This window comes from Euprymna scolopes, chromosome 13 (genome assembly GCF_053919585.1).
Source record: "Euprymna scolopes isolate OS-2025 chromosome 13, ASM5391958v1, whole genome shotgun sequence".
Taxonomy (NCBI): Eukaryota; Metazoa; Mollusca; class Cephalopoda; order Sepiida; family Sepiolidae; genus Euprymna; species Euprymna scolopes.
Genome location: NC_136494.1, coordinates 58,506,489 through 58,533,776, shown reverse-complemented (window position 1 = coordinate 58,533,776; position 27,288 = coordinate 58,506,489). Strand labels below are relative to the sequence as shown.

General features: G+C 32.9%; 1 protein-coding gene across 2 annotated transcripts in view; it reads right to left on the bottom strand.

Annotated features, from left to right (window-relative positions):
• Positions 1 to 27,288, bottom strand: part of LOC145292048 (N-acetylglutamate synthase, mitochondrial-like) — a 144,580-nt gene that overhangs the window by 104,120 nt on the left and 13,172 nt on the right. For both annotated transcript variants that reach the window (XM_080138073.1, XM_080138072.1), the window contains exon 2: positions 393 to 467. The gene's annotated coding sequence lies outside the window, so the exon portion shown is untranslated. The remainder of the gene's footprint in view (positions 1 to 392; positions 468 to 27,288) is intronic.

The following is a 27,288-nucleotide window of genomic DNA, read 5'->3' as shown; positions in this document are numbered from 1 at the left end:
TTATCATTCAACTGATAATTTATCTCATTAAACCTTATCCTTAAGTGGCTTTTGGTCCTGATAAGTAGTGCCACTTCTCTGTATATTAATGACTAGAAGAATACTCAAGACAAAGAGACCGAGATAGAGAGCTAGAAAGAAAAATATGCAGAGACAAAAAGAGAGACAGCAGCACACACTTTGTTATTAATTAGTAATGTAGTAATAGTGAGTGTATTATAGTTTTAACCAGTTTTATCAAAGGTTGTTCATATCAACTTGCTACAAATCTTTCCAGTTGCTTTGAAGCCTATATATTAATATGCATAGGAGATAATGATAATTTAAAAAATTTAAATACAGACAAAGAGAAAAGTTCCCCAAGTAAGAGTAATAAAAATGCAGCTACTTACGTTGATGTCTATCCACAGAAACTGGATTGTTCAGATAAAAAAAGTTCCAGCAGAAAATATACAAACTAGCTCAACCTGAAAAGAAAAATAACAAAATTAAAAATACAAAACAAAAGAAAGCACATATTACAATAATTTTAGATTTTTAAAAAAATTTTTTACTAACATAATGGTCAAAGTGCTTGCTAATATGGAGATCAGGGTTCAATCCTTAGTCAAATCATACCAAATCCTCAAGAATGGTTCTTACTGAGCATAAAGTATTATAAGGTGAATACCAAGAGTAAGTGGAGCAATCCAGGGAAAGGAGTGGTGCTCTCTTCTACTTTTGAGCCAGTTTTAATCTGTTACATTTCTGGCCCTTCTCTTCTAGTGAGAAACATTTAGCTTCAAAATGCCATGGCCTGAGGAGGTTTTTCTTTCTTTGTCCTTATTGATCTAGCAATATAAAGTTACAGTAGAACCCTGGGATATGGTGGCCCTAGGATATGTTTTTTTAAGGTTACGATGTGGGATATGTTTTTCCGGCCCCTGATTACAGTATTTGCCTTGCCTTACCGTATTATGTTATTTGGTTATATATATGTGTATTATATTTACTGTATGCAAATGTACTGTATTTTCTTACTAATTTTCAATGCCATATCCCAGGGTTCTACTGCATATGTAACTCCAATTCCTTATCTCATTTAATATATTTAATTGTGCCTTTTAACAGTGTTGAGCTTTCTCTATCTTGATAAGATTGCTTTGTTAAAAATATATTCTTTGATAACTTCATTTTGTGTGTGTGTGTGTGTATATATATATATATATATATATATATATAAAGTTATGAAAATATATATTGCAATTAAGCTACACAGAATATTCCGTTTCATTCTTGTGAGAATTCGTCAGGCTTACACAGAATATTCTGTGTAGCTTAATTTCCATATATATTTTCATAACTTACTACCTAGCTCTACTTATGTATTGATCACTGTTGAAGCAAATACTGAAAAATTTACGAATAAAATTATATCGTCGTATATTAATTTATGTGATTAAATGAAGTAATCATATATATAAGTGACTTTGTGTGTCTTAGGAACGATCCCTACGAAATTTCTGTCAATATTTTGTCAACAAACTTGAAATATAGGGTATTTGGATCTGTGAAACATTCTATTTATTTTTTAGCCAGTAAAAATAGTTGCTAAAGGGTCAAAGTTAAAAAATATAGAACTTGGCAGGTGTAAGTGGGCTCAACATGTTATTTCTATACATATGCAAATGTACATTAACATCTTTAATAACATTATTTTAAAAAGTTTTATGTGTGTGGACATAAATTAGATGGTAAGAGATAAGTTTTGATTTCGATTCTAGCTGATAGCACCCAAGTAATACTTTTTTCAAAAAACTTGAAATCAATACTATGTATTGGATACAATATAATAATCAATAGAATAAGTGTGGAATCTGCATAAATTAAAATATAATGGTCTTTTATGATCAGACCACGCTGGAGGACCATGATTATACATTGGGTACAATATAATATTCAATAGAAAGTTGGCTCTCTAAATAAGAAATGTGCATAAATTAAAATATATTTAAGCATTTTACAACCGGGCACCACCAGACAGCCTGCTAGCATATATATATATATATATATAAACACATACATACATATAAGCATGATATTTTCACACTACTATTGCACACCAAGATTAAATTTTTTTAGTAGTATCAATTTCTAATAGGATTGGATATTGGCAAGTAACAACGTTCTCAAAGCAGGTAAACTGATTAGCTTCTGGCAGAACTCAAAGGCATTTGAAACCATAAAAAATCATTTTAATTCAAATACAAAGATATCTTACCTATATGTTATTTTTTTAACTGTGAAATTATGTAGCTATATTCTTTTAAGAGAAACACAAAGTTGTCTTTGGAATTTTTTTTTTTAATACTTTGCTTTAAAATGTTATACAATGGAATGTGAACGATAAAAATATCCTTATTAGAAAATGTTCAAATGTCACATAAATTGACAAAGGATTTTATCAGAAGAAGCAAAGAAACTGTGATAAAATGAAAGGTATCCGGAGGGGGGAAGATATGGAAATAATTCAGATAGGAAAATATGGCATTAAAGTCTTCTGTTCTGATTGGGAAATTAATTTACCAATCCTGGAATGGGTATTCTAGTGTGTGTCTATATATATGTGTGTGTGTGTGTGTGTGTGTGTGTGGTGTGTGTGTGTGAGTGCATGTGTAATTATTCTTAATAAATATTTCATGATTTTTAAGGTGTACAAAATTTTAGCATCACAAATACGATGGGATGACTTTTTACTATTCATGATTAAAAACGATAAGGGAAAGAAAAAGTCAGCTGACTGGTTCTACTCTCACTCGCCAAGAGTTGTATTGATTGTATTGAGGATGTTTTATTATTAAAGAGGAGGAAAAAAACAGGAGGAAAACTGTATATATATTTCAAATAAAATAAGCATGTTTTATATACACACACACACACATATATATATATATATATATATATATATAATGCCCATCCATTGATTTCAATGAGTACCATGAAACATCACTGATGATGTTGTGACTTGCATGTAAAATATTTGTGGCAAGAGTTGCACAATCTCCAACCACACCTCCTGAGTCAGCACTGTTAAATAATAGTGGCAAGTAGCAATTCTAGGACGATTTGAAATAATTCCGAGATAAGGGGAGAGCACATACAGTGCTTGCTATTCCCAAATTGTCACCCATTTGGTGTTGCCCAGGCTCATCATTGCTTAATTGAAATGATTTCCTGAGAACCAGTGTATCAAGGTGATTATGCCAAATATATCATAACACTAGTTTTATTTTAAAGACAATGATACCTCACTACTCGACCATAATTTGTTCTAGATGTTTGTTTGAACACCGAAATGTTCAACAACCGAAATGATATTTCCCCTAAAAATCATTTGAAATAGAATGTATTGGTTCCAAAGTTTCAAAGTTCCTTTAAGGATTTTATACATTTAATTGCACAAAAAAAAAATCACCAATAAACATATATTGAGATGATTACAATAATATAATCTATACATGCATTGAGAGTAAAATGTATGTAATTCTAATTAAACTGTTTTCATTTTTTACCTTTCGATGGTCAGCTGATGGCGCAAGTGGGTGGATGAAGGGAGGGACAGGGAGGTTACTGTTTAGAAGGAAAAACTGCTTCCATCAAAACAGAAGGCAAATTGTAATTAAGGGTTCTCTCTTTGGTAAATTGCTGCTGCGAAGACTAAACTTGTTTCCTTCAATAATTACAAGAAACCTTCCTTACCGCCAATAGCAATGGCCAATGACTTTTTATCTGAAAGTACATCTTTTAAACTCCTCGGCCTAACGTTCATAGGAAACATGAGTTGGAACAATTACATTGAGAACATTGCCAGAAACGCTGCAAAGAAGGTGGATTCTCTCTACTGTACTAGAAAGCTATTAATGCCTGAAAGTATCCTGTACCTCTATAAGGCCATCCTTCGCCCATGTATGGAGTATTGTTGTCATATTTGGGATAGTGCATCTGCCACTAGTCTCTCGCTCCTAGACAAGTTTCAAAAGAGAGTCGCCAATCTGATAGGTCCTGAACGGTCAGCTAAACTTGAGCCTCTGTCACATCGACAAAATGTTGCATCCCTCTGCCTGTTCTACAAGTACTTTAACGGTGAATGCTCTGACGAACTGCAAGCACTTGTGCCCCCTTGACGTAAATACCCGACAAACCCGACAAGCAGCTAAATCCCACCATTTCACAGTAGAGATCCCTAGATGCAAGAGAGCCTTCTACTCTAGTAGTTTCTTCTCCAGAACAGTTAGACTTTGAAATTCCCTTCCGAGTCCCTGCTTCCCCGACTGTACTAACATGCAGAAGTTCAAGTGTAATGTGAACTGACATCTTGCTGCCCAACTTCCTACATAATACTCCTGATGCTTATGTCTCTGATAGTAGCCCCCTACAACAAAGTGGCAATGTGCCTTGTTTGGGGGTTAAAATGCAATAAAAAAAAATTTAAAACATTTCTAAGATGAAAATGATTCCTGAACGGGATATTCTTTGCATTTAAAATATTTATCCAATGAAACTAGTTTTTTTTCTATTGTCTAGCACTTTGCGAAAATGGCACATGACATTGCCATTAAAAGTGTCTACATGTCTGCTGGTTGTAGCGATATCTGAGTGATATTTAATCACAAAGGCTTGGATATCATTCCACTTGTTACATATTTCTTTCAATACTGTTGTTGGTGCATCCTCCTTCCTTTCCTCTTCATATTTCTCCTCAACAGACTTATTTTGTTCATTTTGAAAAAAAAAAGTTCTGTTGTCAGTTGAGATAGATGCTCTTCCAGTAGTTCTTCAACATCATGAGCGTCCACCTCCAAACCTAGGATTTTACCTAGAGACAATATCCTACGCAATTGCTTCCGCTTCCACAGAAGCAGCCTCCTTACTATAACTCGCACTATCATCAGACCCTTTAAATTCACATTTTGTGACACAGTTAGGTTACAATTTACTCCAAGCAGAATCCATGGTTCTATAAGAAATATCAGACTATGCTTTATGAAAAGGAATTATGCGATGGACGATATCAATGATTTCTCCAGAAATCATGAAGGGTTAGTTCAATGTTATTGGTAACCTCAAAACATCTTCTAAACAAAAACTGAGTAAAGATTTTTAAAATTAGCAATAACCTGCTGGTCCATTGGTTGAATTAAAGGTGTGGTATTAGTAGGCAAGAACATTTTTATGAAATCATATTTTTCTGTTAAATCCACTTCCAAAGTGAGAGGATGGGCAGGAGCATTATCCATTATCAGGAGGCATTGTTTAAGCAACATTTTTTCCAAATATTTTTCAACAGTAGAGGTAAACACTTGAAAAACTTATTCAGTAAAGAACTGCCTGGTCAACCAAGCTCACCACATAACAGCTAAATTACTTTTGATCACTGTGTGACTTGAAACCCCAAAGATTCTCAGAATGATAGATAAGCAGTGGCTTCACCTTACAATCTCTGCTGGCATTTGCACATAATAGTGTGTACCTATTTTTTATGCAGAGAAAGGGATTTCTCTTATGTAATGAAGGTCCTGTTTTGGCATTTCCTTCCAAAACAACCCTGTCTCATCACAATTAAAAATTTGTTGAGGTAAATATGCATTCTCTTTTACATAGTTTGCAAACTTGACCATCCTCTGCTAGCTTTAAATTCCAAATTTCTCATCACTTGTGAAAGGATTGGATTTCAATAAATCATTGTAAATATGTTTTGCTTTTTAGCACACAGGTTCCTTACAATGTTTCGAGCTAACACCAATTACTTTATGGAAATAAAAGTTAACTTTTTTACTTCCTCTAGTAACTTTGGCCTTTGTTTAGTAATTGTAGTCACACCTTTAGCTACATCACTAACTTTAATAGAATCTTTATGCTTTAAAATAGTATTTATAGTTGATTTTGCCATTTCATATTCCTTTGAAAGTGCCGACACACATATTCCTCTTTCAAATTTCTTTATCAGTTCCTTTTTAAATTCAGTCATCGTTCGCACAGTTTTTCAATTTGCACTCGCTTTACTGCTTTTATTTCTCTTTTCTTTTTTATCTAATGGTAAAAAAATGTCCATTTCTTCTTTATTTCTAAAGTCTTTACACGAACCTAAGCAGATTATTTGAACAATGACGTTTTTTTTATGCAATTACTGTTGTCCCAAGATATGTCCGCTTTGTTTGTCATATTGAAGTCTACTAATATTTTTTTTTTTTTTAACTTTTTGGAGACCCCAAGGTCCTTTGTTGTGTCCTATTGTCCTATGTAAAAACAAAGGCTTGACCAATCGAATTGGTTGGTCTGGGTGCCATTCTGATGTACTAAAAAATAACTCAGACACCGTCTAGATTGTTGAAGGGGTTGTGATGATGCTTTTCTAAAAATAACTCTTGTCACAAAGTTCAGACGAGCATGGCGATATAATCAAGGTGGGGTTGGGTCGTCACGCTACACTTCAAAGTATCATGACCAGTATGAATCACAACGTTCCATTGAGGAACACCGCTGCTTGTTTAGATTTGAAGCGAAGCTGGTGGTTCAAACTCTGAAATTTCATTTGACTACCAAAGCAAGAAAATCTCCAACATTTGGTTCGAACAAAGAGTTGTTCGACCACTGAAACAATCAACAACTGAGGTATCACTGTATATACTAGTTCCTGCATGTTTTTTTCTCCCCTTTTAAAAATCCCTCAATACAGCTCTTGACAAATGAAGGCAAAAATCGGTCAGCTGACTTTTTTCTCTTTTCTTTGCTTTTAATCATGAATAATTATAAAGTAAATATTTATTATCCAGACATGTTTCAAGTTCACAAGCAATCATGTGGTTCATAAAAGTATGACTTAAGTGCCATAAGCTAGAATAAAAATCAAAACATTTAGCTATCTAGCGATATACACTACCACCTAAGCTAATGACATTAAAGTTGACAAATTAATGCAGTTCAACATACAAATGTATATTTGTGCATGTGTGGAGCATTTTGACCCATAATGAGATTTTTCAGGCTAAAAACCAAATCGATTTTGTTCCACAGGTCCAAATACAACATATCAAGTTTCAAGTTTGTAAATCAAAAATTGACAGAGTAGTTTAGTAGAGAACGTTTCGTAGACAAAGTTACTTTTATAATATACTAATATTTCAGCCTGGTGGCCAGGGTGTTTGGAGGTGTATGTGGAGCAAAAAAATAAAATAAAATAAAAAAATAAATAACTGGTAGTAGGAAGGCAAGCTCGAACCTGTACCGCGAAGGAGGAAAAGAATGAGAAAAAACCTGACATCTTTGCTGTTACGACCACCAATAAACCAGAAGTGACGTAGGTTTAAATTAAGGCTAGACAATGGAAAAGAGAGGATGACTTGACAATATCATTAAAAAATGCGACCCCTCCTTGTAGAAAAGTGCCCAGTTGAGGGTGGAAAATGAATGTTTTTAGCCAATTTTTCGATATTTGTCGTCTGAAAGGTTGAGCTTAAAAACAATACTGATTTTGTGAAAATCCGTCGCCTCTGTCAAAAGTTTTAGGCAGACATGCAAACATACATACATACATACATTTATATATTGGTAGCTCAAATTTTCGACCCAAACCGATTAAAAAGCTTGCCCTATCTCTGAATACCCTTTATGTAAAATTCAAATGTTTAGACCAGAAACTGTCTGAGTAATTTGGTAGAGACCGCAGCAGTCAACTTTTTTAAAACTATGACCCCTCAACATTTATTGTTTTGGGTTCAAATCAAGTTATTACGTTAGATCCATGTCCAAGGAACCTCTATCTAAAATTTCAAGTGCTTAGACCCAAAATGTTTGGAGGAGTTTGGTAGAGTTCTCAAAGGTCAAATCGTTGAATTTTGACCCCTTAACAGCCAAATTTCTGGCCAAAAACCGATTACACAGATTTTTCCAAATCTCAGTACCCTGCATATCAAATTTCGAGTCTGTAGACTGAAAATTGACAGAGATATTGTGTAGGGAAATGTACACAGACACATACAAACACACTTTCACAGATATTCTAGCCTGGGAGCCCGGCGTTGCCCAGGTGTTTGAAGGTTTGTGGTGAGCAAAAAAAAAGTGGTTGCAGGCAGGCAGGCTCAAACCCATACCGCAAAGGAGGAAAAGAACATGAAAAAAAAAATAACTTGGCATCTTTGCTGTTTCACCCATTGCCAAACCGGAAGTGATGTAGGTTTTAATTAAGGCTAGTCAATCGAAAAGAGGATAGCTTTCGAAAACATCGGCAAAAAACGCCCAGTTGAGGGTGAAGTAATTAATGTTTTTAGCCAATTTTTCCGTATTTGTCGTCCGAAAGGTCGGCTTCACAACGATACTGATCTTGTGAAAATCAGTCGCCTGTCGAAAGTTTTAAGCAGACAAACATGCACACATATACATACATTTAAACAAGCAGGTGAGATTTATATTATAGATTATATTGGATGCAAAATATAATAATGATTTAAAAAGTTATAAAAAATAAAAAGACTCGTGCGCCACCACCATATTAGTAGACTTCAATATGACAACCTTCAGCTTACGACTTATTTTTGCCTCTGCCGCCAATGACTGGGCCATGAAGACATATTTTCTGCAAGGCTAAAAATTAAAACATGAACCAATAGCTACTACGTTATGCGTTCGTAATGGCGACGTTCGATCTTCACCTGGCGAATTTCATTTTTTTTATTTTCACACTTTTGCACCGATTTTTCCAGGCTAAAACCCAAATATAAAGTTTTGCATGTATTAAAATACCTTATATATGAAGTTTCATTCTGTAGACCAAAAACTCTAGGAGGAGTTTGGTAGGCAACACTTTTTAAATAAAAAATATATATGTATACATAAAGATATATGGAAACAATTTTGTGTTTACTATAAACTTTTTACACAAAAAAAAAGTATAAATCATGTAGAACATCTGCATTAATATAATTACATGTAATAGTTAACTAAAGATGATCATCCCATAAGAAAATCGAATAAACTAATAGGGAATTAAAGCGAATGTTTAAAAGAATATGCAAATTAGCTAGATCTTCTGCTTGTGAATACAATTCCACACCCCATACATAACAAAATTGTATTTTCTTTTTAAATAAATAGACAAAGGGATTTTAATATGAATATCAATACACACGCTTAAAAAACGAATTTAGAGGAGTATAGATAGAAATATGATATTCTTCTATGAAAATAGAACAGTAGATGTATGCATGTGAATGTGTGAAAGTATTTAATCGATAAACTCAAGTTACTGGTCACATAAGATTGAAATTAACAGAAAATAGTAATCATACACCAAGGATGGATTATAATGAGTAAAATGTGTTAGAAATGTCGGCAATTTGAACTGCAAAATGTTCATTTCAACTTGCTGAAATATTTCTCTTACTTTTGCGCATGCACAAATTCATTCATAGCTTTAAGTGGTTTCATTTTAAATCTGTCGATAGCTCCAATGGTAGGGAACTAAATGTATTGCATGAATTAAAATATAAGTGTACTTTACAACCGGGCAGGGTCGGCCTCCCCTCTCACTAGTCTCTAATAGATAAATATAATAATCCATGCACGCAAGAAAACATTTTAGAATATCCATTATAAAAGTTTCTGCACATAGGGGCATATAATGAAGCAAGTGTTGCATTATCTTTAACCGCACCTCTCCTGAACAGACATTGTTTGAATCCATTAGTAAAATGAAGTATAGGTGGACTGAAACCAATGCCGAGATAAGCAGAGAAAAACTTGTTATTTTGGAGTTCTCTATCTTCCAAGCTAGTCATTTTTTTTTTTATATGAATTGTTACTGAGCATCTATCTGGAATCACCTTAGTAGACCCAAGAGATATACACATTAATCTTTGACCAACATGCCTTTTGAAATAATTACACTGAGGATAATCGCCACAATTTGCACTTCTATTCTCAGTTGATGCTCAGTGTTCAAAATAAATAAACTGGCAGTATCTTTTTTCGCTGACATCATAATTTGCTCTTAACTTTATTGTGTTCTCTCAGCTTCCAATAATATGTCACGCTTCAACATAGCAAATGTGCACAGCATGCCCTCCTCAAAAGACAAGCTCACATTCTTTAAACAGCTTGCTTATATGCAGCCCAAGATTGTCTAATTTGCATACGATCAGCGAGATTTTGCATTAGTTCGTGTGACCGTTGAAGTTAAAATAATGCATGGTCGCATGTGAAAAGTTGCATGAAAATATGATTTCTCCATAATAAATATGTTGTTTAAGTGCAAATTTAAAATGTAGGTTTAGCAAGCCAATTCAACACATAAAAAAATAAAAAAAAATAAAATAAAAAAAAAAAAATAAAAATCAACATTTATTTGTTTACCTAAAATACATGCTAAAATATTAGGCAATTTAAGGCTTGAGTTATGTTTGAAAAAAAAAAAAATAAAAAATCAATCCATTGTTTTAATTATCTGTAATTTACAAATAACACATAAAATAACTCCTGTCTTCATAACTTTCTATCAATCACTCACCCTCTCTCACTGTATGTTGTTCGGCTCCTCCTACCACTTCTATCACTCCTTCGTTTTATTAACAGTCAAAGGTCATAAATAATAAAAAGATTGAAATAATCCATTCTAAACAAAAAAGAATCACTACAGCCAGAAATATTATTTAACCTGTCATTAGAGGGGTAAAGAGCCGTTTAGCCTCGGCTTTGCTTGGGCCGTATGTACTGTTCATAACTTTATGTGCATATGTATATATATATATATATATATATATATTAAAAAGTTTGACTCATATCCAGGTAACTTACATCTAAAATTTCAAGTGTTTCGACTTAAAATTGGCAGAGGAGTTTGGTAAAGTCTGCAAAGGTCAACTCTTTCAACTTTGACCTCTTAGCAGCAAAAATTTCGGCCAAAAACTGATTAAAAAGCTTGCTGCATGTCTGAATACCTTTTATGTAAAATTTCAAATATTTAGACCTAAAATTGGCCGAATAGTTTGCTAGAAACCGCAAAGATCAAATCTTTTGAACTTGGACCCCTTGGAAGCCAAATTTTCGGCTAAAACCCAATTAAAAAGCTTGTCCTATGCCTGAATACACTTTATGTAAAATTTCAAATGTTTAGACTAAAAATTGGCTGAATAATTTGGTAGAAAACGCAGAGGTCAATTTTTTTTTTTTTTTTTAACTTTGCCCCCAATTTTGACCCCTTAACATTTGTTTTGGGTTCAAATCAAATTAAAAAGTAACCTATATCTAAAATTTAAAGTGTTTAGACCGAAAATTGGAAGAGTTTTCAAAGGTCAAATCATTGAACTTTGACAACCAAATTTCTGGTCGAAAACCGATTAAAAAGATTTTCCCAAATCTCAATACCCTTATGTCAACTCTCGAGCATGTAGACTGAAAATTGACAGAGTAGTTTGGAAGGGAAATTTACACACACAGACAGACAATTTCACCTTTATAGATATATATCACACACATACATACATACATACATACCTATCAAAAATGGCTAATTCTGAATTTTGTCTTTTTTCTTTGTATTTAATTATCTTTTTAAATCTCACTTTTTCTTGTTTCAAACAATTTTAACCAGAGATCAATGGGTGACCCAACAGGTCACAAATTTTTCTAATTCTTCTACAAAAGTCTCAGATAAATAATAGCTTACTAATAGCATACTTAATATTTCTAATGCCTATCAGTTCTTTTATTTTATGAAAAAGAAATTTGTGCACCACAGATTCTATCTACTGCATTGGAATCAATAAAATGGTTGTGTATTTACTGTCGTTTTCAACAAAATGGAAGGAATAATTTAAACAAGCAGAAAAAGTATTCAAATGTGATAATAAACATTTTTTATTACCATACTAGAAACAACAAATAAAATTACTCATTTCATTGAAAAATAGTATCAATTCATCAACTTATGTGTGTATTTTAATTCAGCATATTAATAGCATAGTTATGTTTGTGTCTGTCTGTGTCTCTATATTTTCAAGCTATCTCTACCAAAACTAAAAGTCGCAGTGCAGTGCTAGGGGCTTCAAATGATTGGATTTCTTATGGACCCTTATTTTATGGGTGTTTAGCTAGTTAAAGTAGTTTTAAGGAGTTAAAAAAGGGGTCAACATTGAAAAAAAAAAATCGTTATACATTTTGTACATTCATCTTAGTTTATTTTAAAAACTTAGTTCATATGTGTGTCAAGTTGGTACAGTGGTAACGTCACTAGCTTTGAATCTTAGTTTTACTTTCGATTTAGATTCTAGCTGATGGCACCAAAATACTTTTTTTTTTTTTTAACACTTGAAATCATGAGACTATGATATATACGAAATCTGGACAAAGTAAAATATGATATTTAAGCGTATTTTACGACCGGGCAAAGTCGGGCGCTCCCCACTCCACCACTAGTATTTTATAATCATGCTCCAAAAATTCCAATCCTCAATATTTCTCGGTGTGTACATGCATTGCGCGAACTCCATCATTCCACTAATTACAAAAGGTTAATTACACAAAAAGGAGTCTTAAAAACTACCTGGCAAATATACAGTGAACTAAGTGCAAGAGAGATACAAACAATTGCACTGAAAGGAACGATTAGAATTAAAAAAAAAAATCTTTGTTTGAATATCTGAGATAGCTGGTGAATGTCTGGAATCCAGTAGAATGCCTCATCTCCAGCTTTTTTGTTTTTTTTTTATGTAGAAATGTTTAGAGTATGATTACAAAATATTAATTATGCCATAAATTTTGTATTCTACTGAATTAAAATATATAAGCTCTGATTGACATTAAGTGTTAATTGCAGAATTTTATTTTTTAATCCTAGCAGTTATCAAGCAGTGCCAGGAGGCAGGGTGGGATTCAGCCCCTTTTTCTGCTTTTGTTAAGTAGAATGCCTACACTTCTTGACCTGGCATCATCATAATTACACCCCCTCGGCAGTCATCCACGCTCTCCTTGTCAGGAGAGGAGAGGGGAAGAAGGGCTTTCGCCCATTTTCCTCAGTTTTCAAATTTCGCAGGTCTGTGAAGGACGTAGTGATTGTAACTCCAAGAAAAACGATTTTATGTTTTGGATTTTTCTCATTTAGGGAAAAAGGTTTACAATTTCATTCTTAGTTAATCAAAAAGCAACAAGGTTTTACCAACTGGGAAATTATTAGTCTCAAAAGACTAATGGAGGAACCGTTTGGTTTTAAGATATTTTTCTGTAAGAAACAGAAATTTAATTTGCCTGCCAGTGAGACAAGACAGGCAATTTATCAGCACACATATTTTCAAAGAAAGAAGCTGTCTTGGAAGTATTTCTTCCGAAATTCATTTCTCATCAAGGCATTTTTATTTTAAAAGAAAAAGAAAACATTAGAACCAGAAGATTCTAGAAGATTATGAGAGTACCTCGCAAGAAAAATAAACATTTTTAAACACCTCTTTCCACATGTTTCTTTTCTTTCAGGTTTTATAAATCAAGTAGATTATTTTTGTATGATTATTTTAAACGGGACACTATATTTTCCCATTTTATTTGCCACTCTTGCTTGGACGATAAATTTAACCGTTTCATTTGATAAAATTAATTCCAAAATTAGTTCCTCAATCAGAGACCCCTTTCTGTATGTTCTATTTTTTTTATTTTTACAATTGGTACCTAAGGTTAATTGTAAATCCCTGCTTTGGAAAATAAAAGCAATTCAGCGTTTTATTTTTCAATAAAACTTAACTAAATTAATATACATTTTGGTTCTAGTTATCATATGCTCCTTTTTAGATTTTACTTCCCTTTTGTTTATCAATTTGTCTTTATTCACAAGACTTTGCTTAAATACTCCAGTACATTAATTTTTTTCTTTCATTATTTCTAAAAATATTTGTTACACACAAAAAACAAAACAAAAAAAACATTTTGGTAATGACAACTATAAAATATGTTATTAACCATTCAGCTTAAGCTTATCTGCAGTATTATTTTCAAGGGGATTCGTAATATCTTATTTTTATAAACTATCATCAAGCCGCCCCGTGTTGCCCGATCATAAATATATTTTAATTTATGCAAATTTTGTATTTATTATTATGGAGTCGATTCTCTATCGATTATTATACTGTGTCCAAGATATAGCAGTGGTTTCAAAAGTAAAAAAATGAATTGGGTACCATCAGCTAGAATCGAAACTAAAACATTTAGCACTAACCTTAATTGTTACCGTTTCAGCCATCCTTAGATGGATAAGAAATAATTAAAAATGAACCAAAAATGTATATTTGTGCACGAGTAAAATAACACTAATTTGACTTACACCTGACAAAGTTCAAGGTTTTTCAATTTTGACTCCTTGACAACTATTTTTACCGACTAAAGACCAAATCGAATACCCTATATACAAAGTTTCAAGTCTAGACCAAAATTGAGAGGGGAGTTTGATAGAGACCGTTCCTCAGACAAGTTAACTTTATATATATATATATATATATATATATATATATATATATATATATATATATATATATATAGAGAGAGAGAGAGAGAGATTTGTATAATCTACAAATATAGCAACAGTTATAGTTCTTTAACTACACTTTTGTTTTTAATATATAACTGGACATATTTGTGATTAATTTACTATTTATTCCTCTCTGATTTAAAAAAAAAATTAATGAAATCCGATATATCTTAAAAAATAATGAGTCTCTTTAGCCACAGGAATTCCCTGTGGAAAAAATATTGTAGGTTTGCAACAACAGATGCCACATACAAATTCAATACAACTAGGCTAATAGTCACTGTCTTATGTAGCTTGCAGACATTCAATCGTGAGAATAAAATATACTTTAAACACCATCACAATATCGTTAGAGGAAGGGCTACCTATTTTTCTCTAAATATTTAGACCTTCCACAGATACCAGTCGACACCAGGAGGAAGTCTACACATTCTAGATTCTATGCTTACATTGTCCGTAACTGGCTCATATATACAGATATACCATTATCTTTCCCATAGAATAAAAAATAATAAAGTCTCCCTTGGGAAAGTTTGCTGCCTCTGATTGGTTGCCCGATAATTCTCTTATTCTGGAATTAATGAACACTTCAAAACATTACAATATAGCGTCGCACGGCATTAATTTCAGTTAATAGACACTTAAATTTCAACATATAACAGCGAATGAATCGTCCACCTCTTTTAAGTAACTAAGAGTGTTTAGCTTTTCTGCTAAGACTAAAACATACACAAACATACATTTACTACTAGATATTATAAGTGTCTTCTACATTCTTCTTTATTTGTGTTTGTCGTTGTCAAATGTAAACATACGAGTAGTTGTTGACCGACATTATATCAGTCCAGGTTTAATGAATGTTTGCTTTCCCTTTAAACATTTAATTTTACACATTAACTTATTTATTAGGATAACACTTTCTCATTCTGATCGTCTACAAGTGGAGGATGATGTTAGCATATAACATGCTGCAGCTTGATGAATAGTGTTCAATTATTTTTTTTATATATATATTCATATTTTTACAACTTCAATGTTTCTTCTTTTGACATTCATTATATACTTTTTGGACTTATGCATTTACTGAAATGAACTGAAATAATCATGTGATTATTTAGAAACCCATTAAAAACGTGAGAAGGGGATAGTGTTTTGCAACTATCGTAAACTTTCACCTAACGAATTAGTAACAGATGCTGTAAAGCTTACATTTAACTGGAATATACTTTTTACAGATTACTGCGGTAAAATAATTGCATGGTTGATTCTGAGAATACATTCTAACAAAAAAACAAACACTTGTGCCAAAAGAAAAAGATAAACATAATCGCTAAAAAAAAAAAAAAAAATAGAAAATTAAATACTGGTAACCTTAAAATTATATTAATGTTTCATAAACACCAGCAACTTATTTTTAACAATTCAGCATGTTAACATTCATGCATAAGTAATATATATATATATATATATATATATATATATATATATAACGTCTTTTAACACTTGATAATCGCTCAAAACTAAAATTAAATCAACTTCTAAACATGATGCAATTCTGCTAAAAACATACAGTGTCTTTAAAGTCTTGATAATCGCTCACAATTATTAACATTAAATACTGGAATCCTTAAAATTTTACTACAGTCAGCTCAAACAAAAGGTTTGATAATTATTGGCATTTTAACACGTATTGCTAACTCTTCCCTTGCACACACAGAACTAACAAACACTCTGAAAATGTAAACACAGCTTTGGTTTGGGAATGTAAATATGCACAAAATACCGACACCCCACTATCCCCCTCCCCCAAGCAGCCATAAAAAATTTTTTTTTTGCAGGTACCAATATTTAATTTTCTATTTTTGAGCTATTATCAAGACTTCAATGATGCTTTTTTTTTTTTTGCATTTTTTATTTCTGTTGACAATTTGATTTAATTTTATATTCTTCAACACTGACTTATGTCCGCACTTTCTTTTTAGAACCGAATGCTTTCAAATACGTTAAAACATCAATTTCAGTGAAGTTTAAGTGGATTATGCATTACTTATATGTTCCTCTCTTGTAATGTTAAATGCACAACATACATTGATAGAAATAGAGGCACCCATTTTGTACGTAAAGATTATGCGTTTTATTCTTCCATATGCTAAACAGTTTGTCTCCCATCTCCTCTGAATAATATCATTAGATGTGTTCAATTTCCTTCGAAAGAACAGTTTTAAAAATCTTATCAGTTGCTAAGAGTGTTGGAAAAATGTTTGGATCAATGCAATCTTTTTTTTTTCAATTTGTTTGGTGGGAGAGGGGGCATCTTACCAGATTCCATCTTACCTGCTATATCAGACACCCCAACTGAGATCTTTTTAAGCTTCTAATCATCACTTTAAGTGCAATTGTTTGTATTTCTTTTGCACTTGGTTCACTGGGTATATTCGCTTAGTAGTTTCTGAAATTTTTTATGAATCTGGTTACTTCTATAATTACTGGAATGATGGAGACCTTGAGATTTCAATTTCTTTTGATGTCATAACATTTTAGTATCTCCTTATCTCCCTCTCAGCTCTATTTAAGCCAGTATTATTAGGGACACTGACTTCAACTAGGGTTGCTACTTTCTCCATTTTGTCTCCTATCACTATATCAGGTTTAATAGCTCTGTTTTCTAGGCACATAGATGTATAGGAGTTGCATAGTCATAGTGGACGATGTACGACTGTCAACTGTTCTGCCTGGTATATGTTCCAGGACTACATTGAACATTCAACTTTTTACAGATGGTCCAGTAGAGACATTTACACACTTCCTTGTGTCACACTGTAAAGTAATTGTCCGCTGTCTAACACCCTCTACTTCTGTGTGGCAAATCCTGTACTTGTTGATATTGCTGAGACCACTCATTTCTTAAAAGCATTAGTCATCACGCCCTCATCTTGAGCATCCATTATCATCCTCTCCTGATCTTTTCAGCTAGTCTGCAGAGCTTTCCTTATCTATATATTCCTGGGATAGTTCATTCAGAAAATACTAAACACACTGTTGGTTGTCTATAAGAATCAGATATGTCCAAGGAGGGAATATTGCTGCCACCTTTTCAGAGGTGCTACTTCTTTTGCCTTCACAAAGTACAAAATCGAATTTGCAGTCTAGTGGAGAATGATCTATTTTCTACAGCTTCTTTGTCACAGAAGAGACATTGTCAGTCTTTTACTACTATATTGTTATTTTCAGGGAAGGTTCTCCACAGAGTTTCAATCTCTGGTTCCTCTTTGTAAGACTCATCTTAACACAACTGAAAAGAATTTTCCTTTCTTCCCCCATGTGCCTAATGTCAGACCGAATTTCCATGAGGAGAGTTTCTTTCCAAAAACTTGATGAAACATTACTGCAGGAATGCTTCCTTGCAGATTACAACATAAATCGTTCACATCAGTTATCCAATTTTATCTATTTATTTTATATTCTCTTATAATATTAATCGTTCAACTGACAATCCATTCATCTCATTAACCATTATCCTCCAGACGCTTTTGGCCTCGATAAGCAGTGATTCATTATATAAAAACATTCATCTTCAATCATTGTCCCAAGCAAATGTCCTCTAATCATTCCCTTTGGGCAGTGGAGTGATGTTAATCAACTTTTGCCAGCGAGTATGAAATGTTGTGAAATATTAAGACATTAACCAACCATGAATTGTTGCAATTACAGTTCAGTGATGACTGAACAAAAAACCGCTCACATTTTCGATTATTCATTAATTGGACTTTCAGATAACCGTCTCTAAAGAATAGAGGAACTGGAGCCAGGGTTGCTGTGTTCATATAATTTTTTCAAAGCGATACTCTTCTATCTTCATAAAATTAGGTATTTTTATGTGTGTGTGTGTGTGTGTGTGTGTTACAGAATTCATTCCTTGACTAATTAACCGATCATTATAAGTTTTAAAATGCAACTGCTAGGCATAGAGTATCCAAATGATTTAGTTTTATGCATATACATCTGATTTTTGTGAAATTTTAACAATGGGTATTAGATATTAATAAATATTCTCCAATTTCAATTTCTTTGAGGTATTTTTAAAGGGTTTTAGGAGACATAATATGGGTGCAAGCTCCCATTTGGAAATTCATATATATCAAATTTGTATTGAATTTGATCCATAGTCATATGGTATGTTTCCATGGATTTCAATTTTTTTGTAGGACATCATAAATTTAAGCATTGAATTTTAGTCATTTTCTAGAATCAAAATTATAGCCCAAACTGGAATGAGAATTCTAGACATAAGGTTTACCATCATTATATCATGATTTTAATGTTCTGTTTTGGGGAGGAGTTACTTTCACCCATCACAAGAATCCATGGCATAGGGGTTCGAGTACTTGTTAAAAAATCAATTGTAAAAGTGATATTCTCCTGAAGGCTGAATTCTCAGTGTGAGCAACCGAAAAATACAATTGCAAATTACTTAGGACTTTTAGCTGAGATATTCAAACTTCAGAATGTGAAAATAGTCAATAAAAACGGATTTCAAAAAGTTAGCATCAAATTGGTTCCACCAACTACAAAAAACTAACATCATGGTCATTTTTCATCAAAAATATACCCCCATCCATTTGCAATACATAAGACTTTGCAAGTAAGCAACTCTTTTACTCTTAAATGATTTTCTCTTTGCTAAAACGAGATTTCCTATAAACAATTGCAGCATTGGTATTCTATTATCACAAATTAAATTGTTATTGACACATGATTCTGCCATTTCCATCTATTGCAGAATAATATATAAAAAGAATAAATAAAAATATCAATTTTACTTAGAATTTCAACTTGTGTCTTAGTGCAGCATTTACCATGGGTGAGTTGGGTAAGTTTCCTCCTCAGCCTACACAGGATCTGACAATAGCAGTCGATGCAAAGCAGTTCTGCATGGGTTCTGCTATAAGGGCAAGCCAATCCCTACCCACTGATGAAAACCAACTACTCACAGGTTGGAGCTTTAACCTAAATCCTCCTCGCTGGTAGTGGTCCACATTTTCAGCTGCCCACAAACATGTTTTCGGCAATTGAGTAGCAGAGTAGAATATCTCAGATCATTTGTCTTTCGTCCCCATAAACTCGAATATTTTCATAAGCAGTCAATCAAAAATATTAAAATTATATTTAAATCATTTAAAACTATATTTAAAAATATAAATTAAAATATGCCGTTTCTAAACTGAAAAGACAAAATGCAATTAACATAAGATGTGTTTGTAATTTATTCATTTCACTCTATGAGAAATAAATTCAACGAAAATTAAAATGCTAATAAGCGTTATTTTGCTCATTAAATTTGACTTGACATTCAGCATTTGCATTCTATGCATGACTATTTCATCATGTATGTGGCACCAAATTCTGGATGGAAAGTATTGTGTCACTCCTTTAATAAGACATAGAAAATAGGTTTTAGAAGAAAAGGGAGGAAACAAAACTAAAGACAACAATAATCGAATATATAAAATAGAGCCAGTCTTATTCTCAACTTTTCGTCATCAATACGTTTCTGCGCATAAAATTAATATTCCATTCAGATTTGACATTTTATTTGGATCTTTATGTTCAATATTAATCAAGTATAATTTTGTTAGTTGAGAATAACAGGAAATGGGCCATATTCAGAGTCAGATTTGTGTACTCGGATGTCAGCTCGACTGTGTGCTAGAAGAGGGTATCACATGGTTTGAGAAGAGAGAGTTAGCGAGAAGTTGTTAGTTCACTTGGCAGCACATGCGTGAACTTTTATAGTTTTAGAGAAGTTTGAATATGAATATATAGTAGTTATCAACACCCCCCCTCTCCGCATGTAAGTGATTTTAAACAACAGCGTTAAGATTTAGGGGTAAATTTATTAGAGACAAAAAAGAGAAAAGTGAAAAAAGAGGAGACAAAAGGAGAAAAAGAGAGAAGGGAAAAATAAAAAAATAAAAGAGAAAGAGAAAAAAGAAGAGAGGGCAGACAGAAGAGAGGACCGTGTTGAAATCTTTGGATGCCTTCCCAAAAAAACTGATCATTTAGCATTCATCGTGAATAACATAATTCATCTAATAGAGTTGCGAGACTGACAGCAGATTCTACAATTCTTAATTGTGTAAAAGGGTCAAAAAGCAATTGACGTCCCATATAGATGACTTTCCCCATATAGATGACTTTCCCCATATAGATGACTTTCCCCATATAGATGACTTTCCCCATATAGATGACTTTCCCCATATAGATGACTTTCCCCATATAGATGACTTTCCCCATATAAATGACTTTCCCCATATAAATGACTTTCCCCATATAAATGACTTTCCAGCTCAAAAAGTCGAGAGTGTCATACTGTCGGGTCAATGATTACCGCTTATGTCTAAATTGAATGGTCGCAAGACCTGATGTTAAGCTGGCAGAATCGAAACCTCATTTGATTACATCATTAAGTGCAGAGATGCTGAATCTGCAGGAGAGGTAGGGGTGTTTAAAGCAAAATCATCTGGCTGCAGAGATCGGTGTGGAAGATTTAAACAGAGTTCCAGCCGTTGTAAAACAGCAATCCTGATAATATCGTTGTCTAAAATTTATCGTATTGCCACCGTGTTTGGGTTAATGAATGACCTATTCATTTTCTTTTGTATGTGGAAGGAGGGATGAAATAAAAGCACTTGCTCTTCATTAGCCGAAACACTAACCTTAACTCCTAGATGATTACAAAAAAAAATAAATAAAATATGCTAAATTTAATTTTAACAGGATCGTCAGATGTCAATTCAGGTAAATAACATAAATTATTTGAAAGAAATACAGTTCGAAAATTAACCAAAACAATATATTTTGGCTTAGTTACTCAACTGTGACCTATTTATGTTTAAAATGTAGTTAGAAGTTATAACCATAAATATTGGTTGTATGTAACCAGACCGGAGGGACCTACGTTTATGACCTGAATTCAAGTAAACAGTAGTAGCTCTTGCTCCTTTCCGGTTTGGTACCCTACCTTACTTCATATCTATAATCAAGATGACAACCACGATTAATTGCAACTAACATTTAGAGCAATTAAAATTCTTCTAACCTTTAACATTTTTACATAGATCGGCTATAAATGAATAACTAAATCAAAATTTATTGTTTTTTAACTAATTTTCAAGTTGTATTTCCTTTAAAATAATTTGTGTCGCTTTTAGTAAAGTTTATCTGAATTCACAGTCTAAGGGATCGTTAAAAGTTAATTTCACTAAAAAATAAAAGGATGCTTGTCTAGAGCTCTCTCTAGATTACAAACAACAAAAAATTCTTACGGTGCGCATGCACCCGTGATAGGAAGAAAATATCGTGTTCCAAAAAATAACGTAAATTGATCAAGTAGTTTTATTTTTATAAATAAAATGGTTTTTAAACAATTAATGGCACAACAAAACTCTTGCAAGCTTGAATTATATTGAATTATCTCCCTTATTTCTTGATACTTTTCAAAATGGCGTTGCTTATCAGTTTTCTTATAAAAAAAACTTGATCAATTCACGCTTTTTTTTTTGCATACGATATTTTCTTTTCATCACAGATACGTGCAACATTTTTTTTAGTTTTCTTTTTTAATATCGAAAGAATTCTGGACTAGCACATAAGTTTATGAATGAATTAAAATATTTGATAAAACTAAACAGTGGGTCAACAAAAACAACTTACCCTCAATTAAGAAAAAATATACAGAAACAAATAAATCTGAAATACTTAATCTAATTGAATTGCTAGAAATTCGATAAGCTCGCATAAAACAAAACCAACATTAAACTAATAAACGACGAGGGGAGAGAGAGCGGTTAAGGCAGACGCAAACAAGTTGAAACATATTTAGTTCAGTTTCAACTCAATTGTTGCCCTCTCCCCTCCCCCTCCGAATACATTTAACCAAAAAAAAAAAAAAAAAAAAGGGAAAATTGTTACCCTTTGCCCCAATGCTCTCAACGAAAAATAAAAACGGCATTTTTGTTTGTATGTGTCAACATTCTGAAAATACATGGCCATTTTAATATATATTTTGAATGGATTATTTGGATTTTTCCAACTTAAACTACCATTCTCAGGTTGATGATTATTTTCACGGCGCTCGTAACCCTCAACCTTTTCAGGTACATCTTTTCAAACTTGTGAATGCTTATTCCGGAATCTATACAGAATTTTCCAACTGACGAACTCTTTATTTAATTCACGGAAGTAGATTGTGCTACACGGCCATGGTTGAGGAAACAAATTTGGCTCCGTTGATTAAATAAAGTGTTCGATTCAAAGGTTGCTGAGTTCGACAAGATGTACTTAAAAGGTCGAAAGTTACAGCTGAAACGTTGCAGAAATAACCACAATAGCAGTTCGTATAATCTAAATATAATAGATTTCGGAGTGAGGATTAACTTCAACAGATATAACACAAAATGATCACGCAATTTTTGACCACATGGAACAGAATGAGTAACTGAGTAACCATTTCTTATAGTTGTAAAAGGGTGGCCAACGAGAATAATTTAATGACATTTATCAGTTTATATATATATATATATATATATATATATATATACACACACACACACACGCAAAGGTCTTTTATAGAAAATCCCTGCTACTAATACAAAAATGTTTAACAAAACAAATAGCTCCGTTAATCATGCGCAGTGCACGCACACGCTATTGACCTAATTTTGTGAGCACTGTCTAGAGATGCGCCAGTTTAAGGTTAGAGTTGTGACTAGGTTGTACAAAATGCAGAGTAAAGGAATGAGCATTTCCCAGTAATTTTTTTTATTATAAAATGGACAGTTTATAGCATATAAGACTGAAATTATTAACTCCAGCGAAAACCATGTTGTATTTTTTTTTTTACAAAAATTGCTCCGGACAAGGCATGAAACCAAGGTGTAAGGAACTAAAAAGAACGAAGGATGATTATCCCCAAAACAGGAGATGTTTATTGGCTTTAGTTTTGAAAGGACCAATGCTATAGGTAGGAAGAAAACAGTCAGCAAGAAGTGGGTTCTACAATCATTGGAAAGAACCTCTTGGAATAGGAAACTGTATTACAATGAGGTATCAAAACAACGAACTGATGGAGACCACTAGGCCATCGAATTAAATGAGCTGGAACAAAGGAAGCAGGCAATTCTGAAGAACACATGCAATAAATACTATTTGTAAAAATGTCTGAAACTAGTAACATCATGTCTGTGAGAGATTGCAGAGAAGAGTGGGCCAATCAAATTATAGATATGTTTCTGCACTTCAAAAACCACCAAATGGAGCAGAAATTCCCTAGCATAAAAATAGTCCTCCATACATGATGTGATAGATTTGTAGATATAAAGAATAGTCTCAGGTGTAAGAAAGTGTTTAGAGTAATAGAGAGAACCGACTTTACAAGAAGTTGAAAGAGCAATAAATATGAACAAAATTGACGACAAAGTACTTATTATACAATGAACGAATAACAATACTTTTTTCGAAAACTTATAAACTTGGTAATTGATAATAACCTGTAGTATAAAAAAGATTTAAAAAAAAGCAAAAAAAAAAAAGCAAACATCTATTTTAAAATGCATTTAATTTTTTTCATATCTATTTAAAAAAAAGTCTTTAAAAGGTGTTACATTTTTTTGGGGGGGGATTCTAATTACTATTCTAACATTAGCTGTTATTTTCACAACGTTTCAGCCGATATAACCTCCAACCAATTTCAGATGCGTCTTTTTCGAATTCGGGAACTGATACAGAATTTCGAATTGAGGCGGGGAGCGCATAAAAGTGATTATTATTAAGACAGAAATACATATAATTAATGGATGACGTAATTTCGGTTGAATAGTATTTTGGAGGCAACCTTATGCGTAGAGACACCGATTCATCATATGTCATCTTCCAGTAGTATATTATTTTAACAGTTGGTTTGCCCCCTGGCATGACTTGGTGATCAGATATAAGAAATATATGTTCCTTCGTCCATGGACCGTTTTAAATGATAACTCAATTTATTTTTTTTCTAACGACGGCTGCTCTAAACCAATATCCTAGGGTTGAAGTTAGTAAGGATGATGTCGCATCTCACTCGAGATTCGATTTTAGTCATTTTTTACGACTGCACAATTCAACAATATTATCTGATGCGACACTTCATCCTATCATTTACTTGACTCCTCATGAAGGCAGAGTTTTTTTAATGTAAAGAAAATCAAGCTCCCCCAAAAAGCGAACACTTTGGATGGGGAGGGGGGGGGTAATCAAAATTGTCTCAGCCTCGAAGGATTTCTTTCCCATTGATCAAGAACAGAAAAATAAATGAGCTGCAATATCAGAACAGATACTACACTATGTATTATTTATTTGCAAAAGATAAAATTTACATTTTGATAAAATTAAGGCACAAGGAGTGAAAATGGGGTTAGTTGGTCATTCTTAGTCCAAAGTAATAAAATTGACTATTGGGCTAAAATCATTGCAGTCACTACAATACTCTAGGGCCATTCTATTTAAAATATCTCCAGTATTTTTTAAATAAATTATTCTTCATGAATATAACGTTTTACAAATTCATTAGCAGTAAGAAGTGGGATTTCAAAAAGCAAAGAATATGATTAATACGATCCTCTTAACCCTTTCTAAATAGACCGCCCACTGATTTTTCAGATTTGTTTAGAACTGGAAACAATCAGATCAGAGTTCACTACTATTTAGAAATTGAGTGACAGGAAAACAAAAAAAATAAAATAAATAAAGATGGGGTTGGGGTATATTTTTTCAACCATTGTTAAGATCATCTCAGGCTAAACATTTTTTTTTTTTTTTTTTGCAATATTTCTTTGACTTTTTGGAATAGTAAGATTTGATTATTCATAATGTACTTGTGATTTTGTTTACTTTTTAGATTTTAGTATTTATTTTTTTAGTATGCATTCTTTTTGCCTCTTTTTATGTTATTATTTGGGTCATTTTGGTAATGCCGCTAAATAGTTTGCAAGTGATGTGAGCAAAATAAGGCATTAAAATGTTTCTTATCTTAAACATCATTACATGAGAAGTCATTCCATGTAAAAAATTATTTTACCCATCGAAAATGCGTAAACATTCAATGAGTAAAAAAAAAAAAAAAAAAAATCAAGATGGCTTCCAGTAGCCATGACCTTGCGATCAAAAAAACCAAAACCGAGACGAACCGACGGAACTTGGGTGACTCTGTATCTTTATGAATTTATGTGGAGTGAGCAAGTGGCACAAATAAATTCGACGAAATCCTTTGCTGCATTACACGCCTTTCGTAAAAATAGAAAACTTCCATTCGCTTCAAATAAGACATTATGAATGAAGCATAAAGAGCTACTGTGATAGGGGACAGATTTATAGAGGGAAGGTAACCTGGGTGGGTAGTTCGGCAATTTTTTCACATTGCATTTAAATTGTTGCATGCTGGTATAGTCAGGGAAAATAGTAGTGAATTTTAAAAGCAAGTGATCTACAAAAATAATTTTTTTAAAAAGCAATGCGAATAGAAAGTTTTGCTGCTCGCCAGTGAGTTGAAGATATTTATGGTGAGAGGTAATGCAGTAAGTATATCAGAGCACATTCTCTGAAAGTATTTGTAAAACAAGCACAGGAATGCAACATCATGTGATGAAGTTTGGTAGATAGTATGGGACCTATTAGGTTAGATTTTTTTTTATTGCACCTTTTCAGAGAGAGAGAGAGAGAGAGAGAGAGACTAGTGATTGGTGTACCAGCCCAAATGTGGCAACAATACTCCATGCACGGGTGACTGGTTACTATGTAGTGCTATAGGATATTGGCAGGTGAGAGTTTACTAGTCTGGTAGAGGGAGCCCACCTTAGTTGCATTTTCTATGTATTTATTCCAATTCATGTTGCTTGAAGATGTATAGCCGATGAGTTTATTATATGTTGGACTCTTGCGGAGGGTGTCATTGACTATTAAAGTAACACTCACATGAAAAAGGAAGGGATGTATTCACAACTATTACTCACCAGGGCGTTGACACACCTGAATGCTAAAGAAAACCGGAAGTTTTCAAACTACATCCGACGCAGATGAATGCTGGAGACAACAAGCTTTCAAACCATGTACCAACATAACTACTTCACAATTCTGGAAACGTCATAGCTTGATGTACATCCACACACATGGACTTATACAGTATTGGACTTAAAGAGTGGGTTAGAATCTTAAAAAGATCTCTCGGTTGAATTCTCTGAAATAGCGGGTGAATTTTTAGCATTAGTAGGATGCTCAACACCCAACAAAAACAAAAAGATAAAACTGAAAATATATATATACTAGAAGTTCAAAATCAAAATAAAAAAAATTTACCCATGTTCAAGTCACCTACATCTCAAATTTCAAGTGTTTAGACCCAAAATTGGAGAAATTTGGTAGAATCTACAAAGGTCAACTCTTTCAATTTTGACCTTCTGGCAGCCAAATTTTCGCCCCAAAACTGATTAAAATGCTTGCCGCATGTCTGAATACCCGTCACGTATAAATTTCAAATGTTTAGACCCAAAATTGGCTGAGTAGTTTGCTAGACACCACAAAGGTCAAATCTTTTGTACTTCGAGGCCTTGGCAGCTCCAATTTTCGACGCAAACTGATTAAAAAGCTTACTCTAGCTTTGAATACCCTTTATGTAAAATTTCAAATGTTTAGACCAGAAATTGGCTGAGTAATTT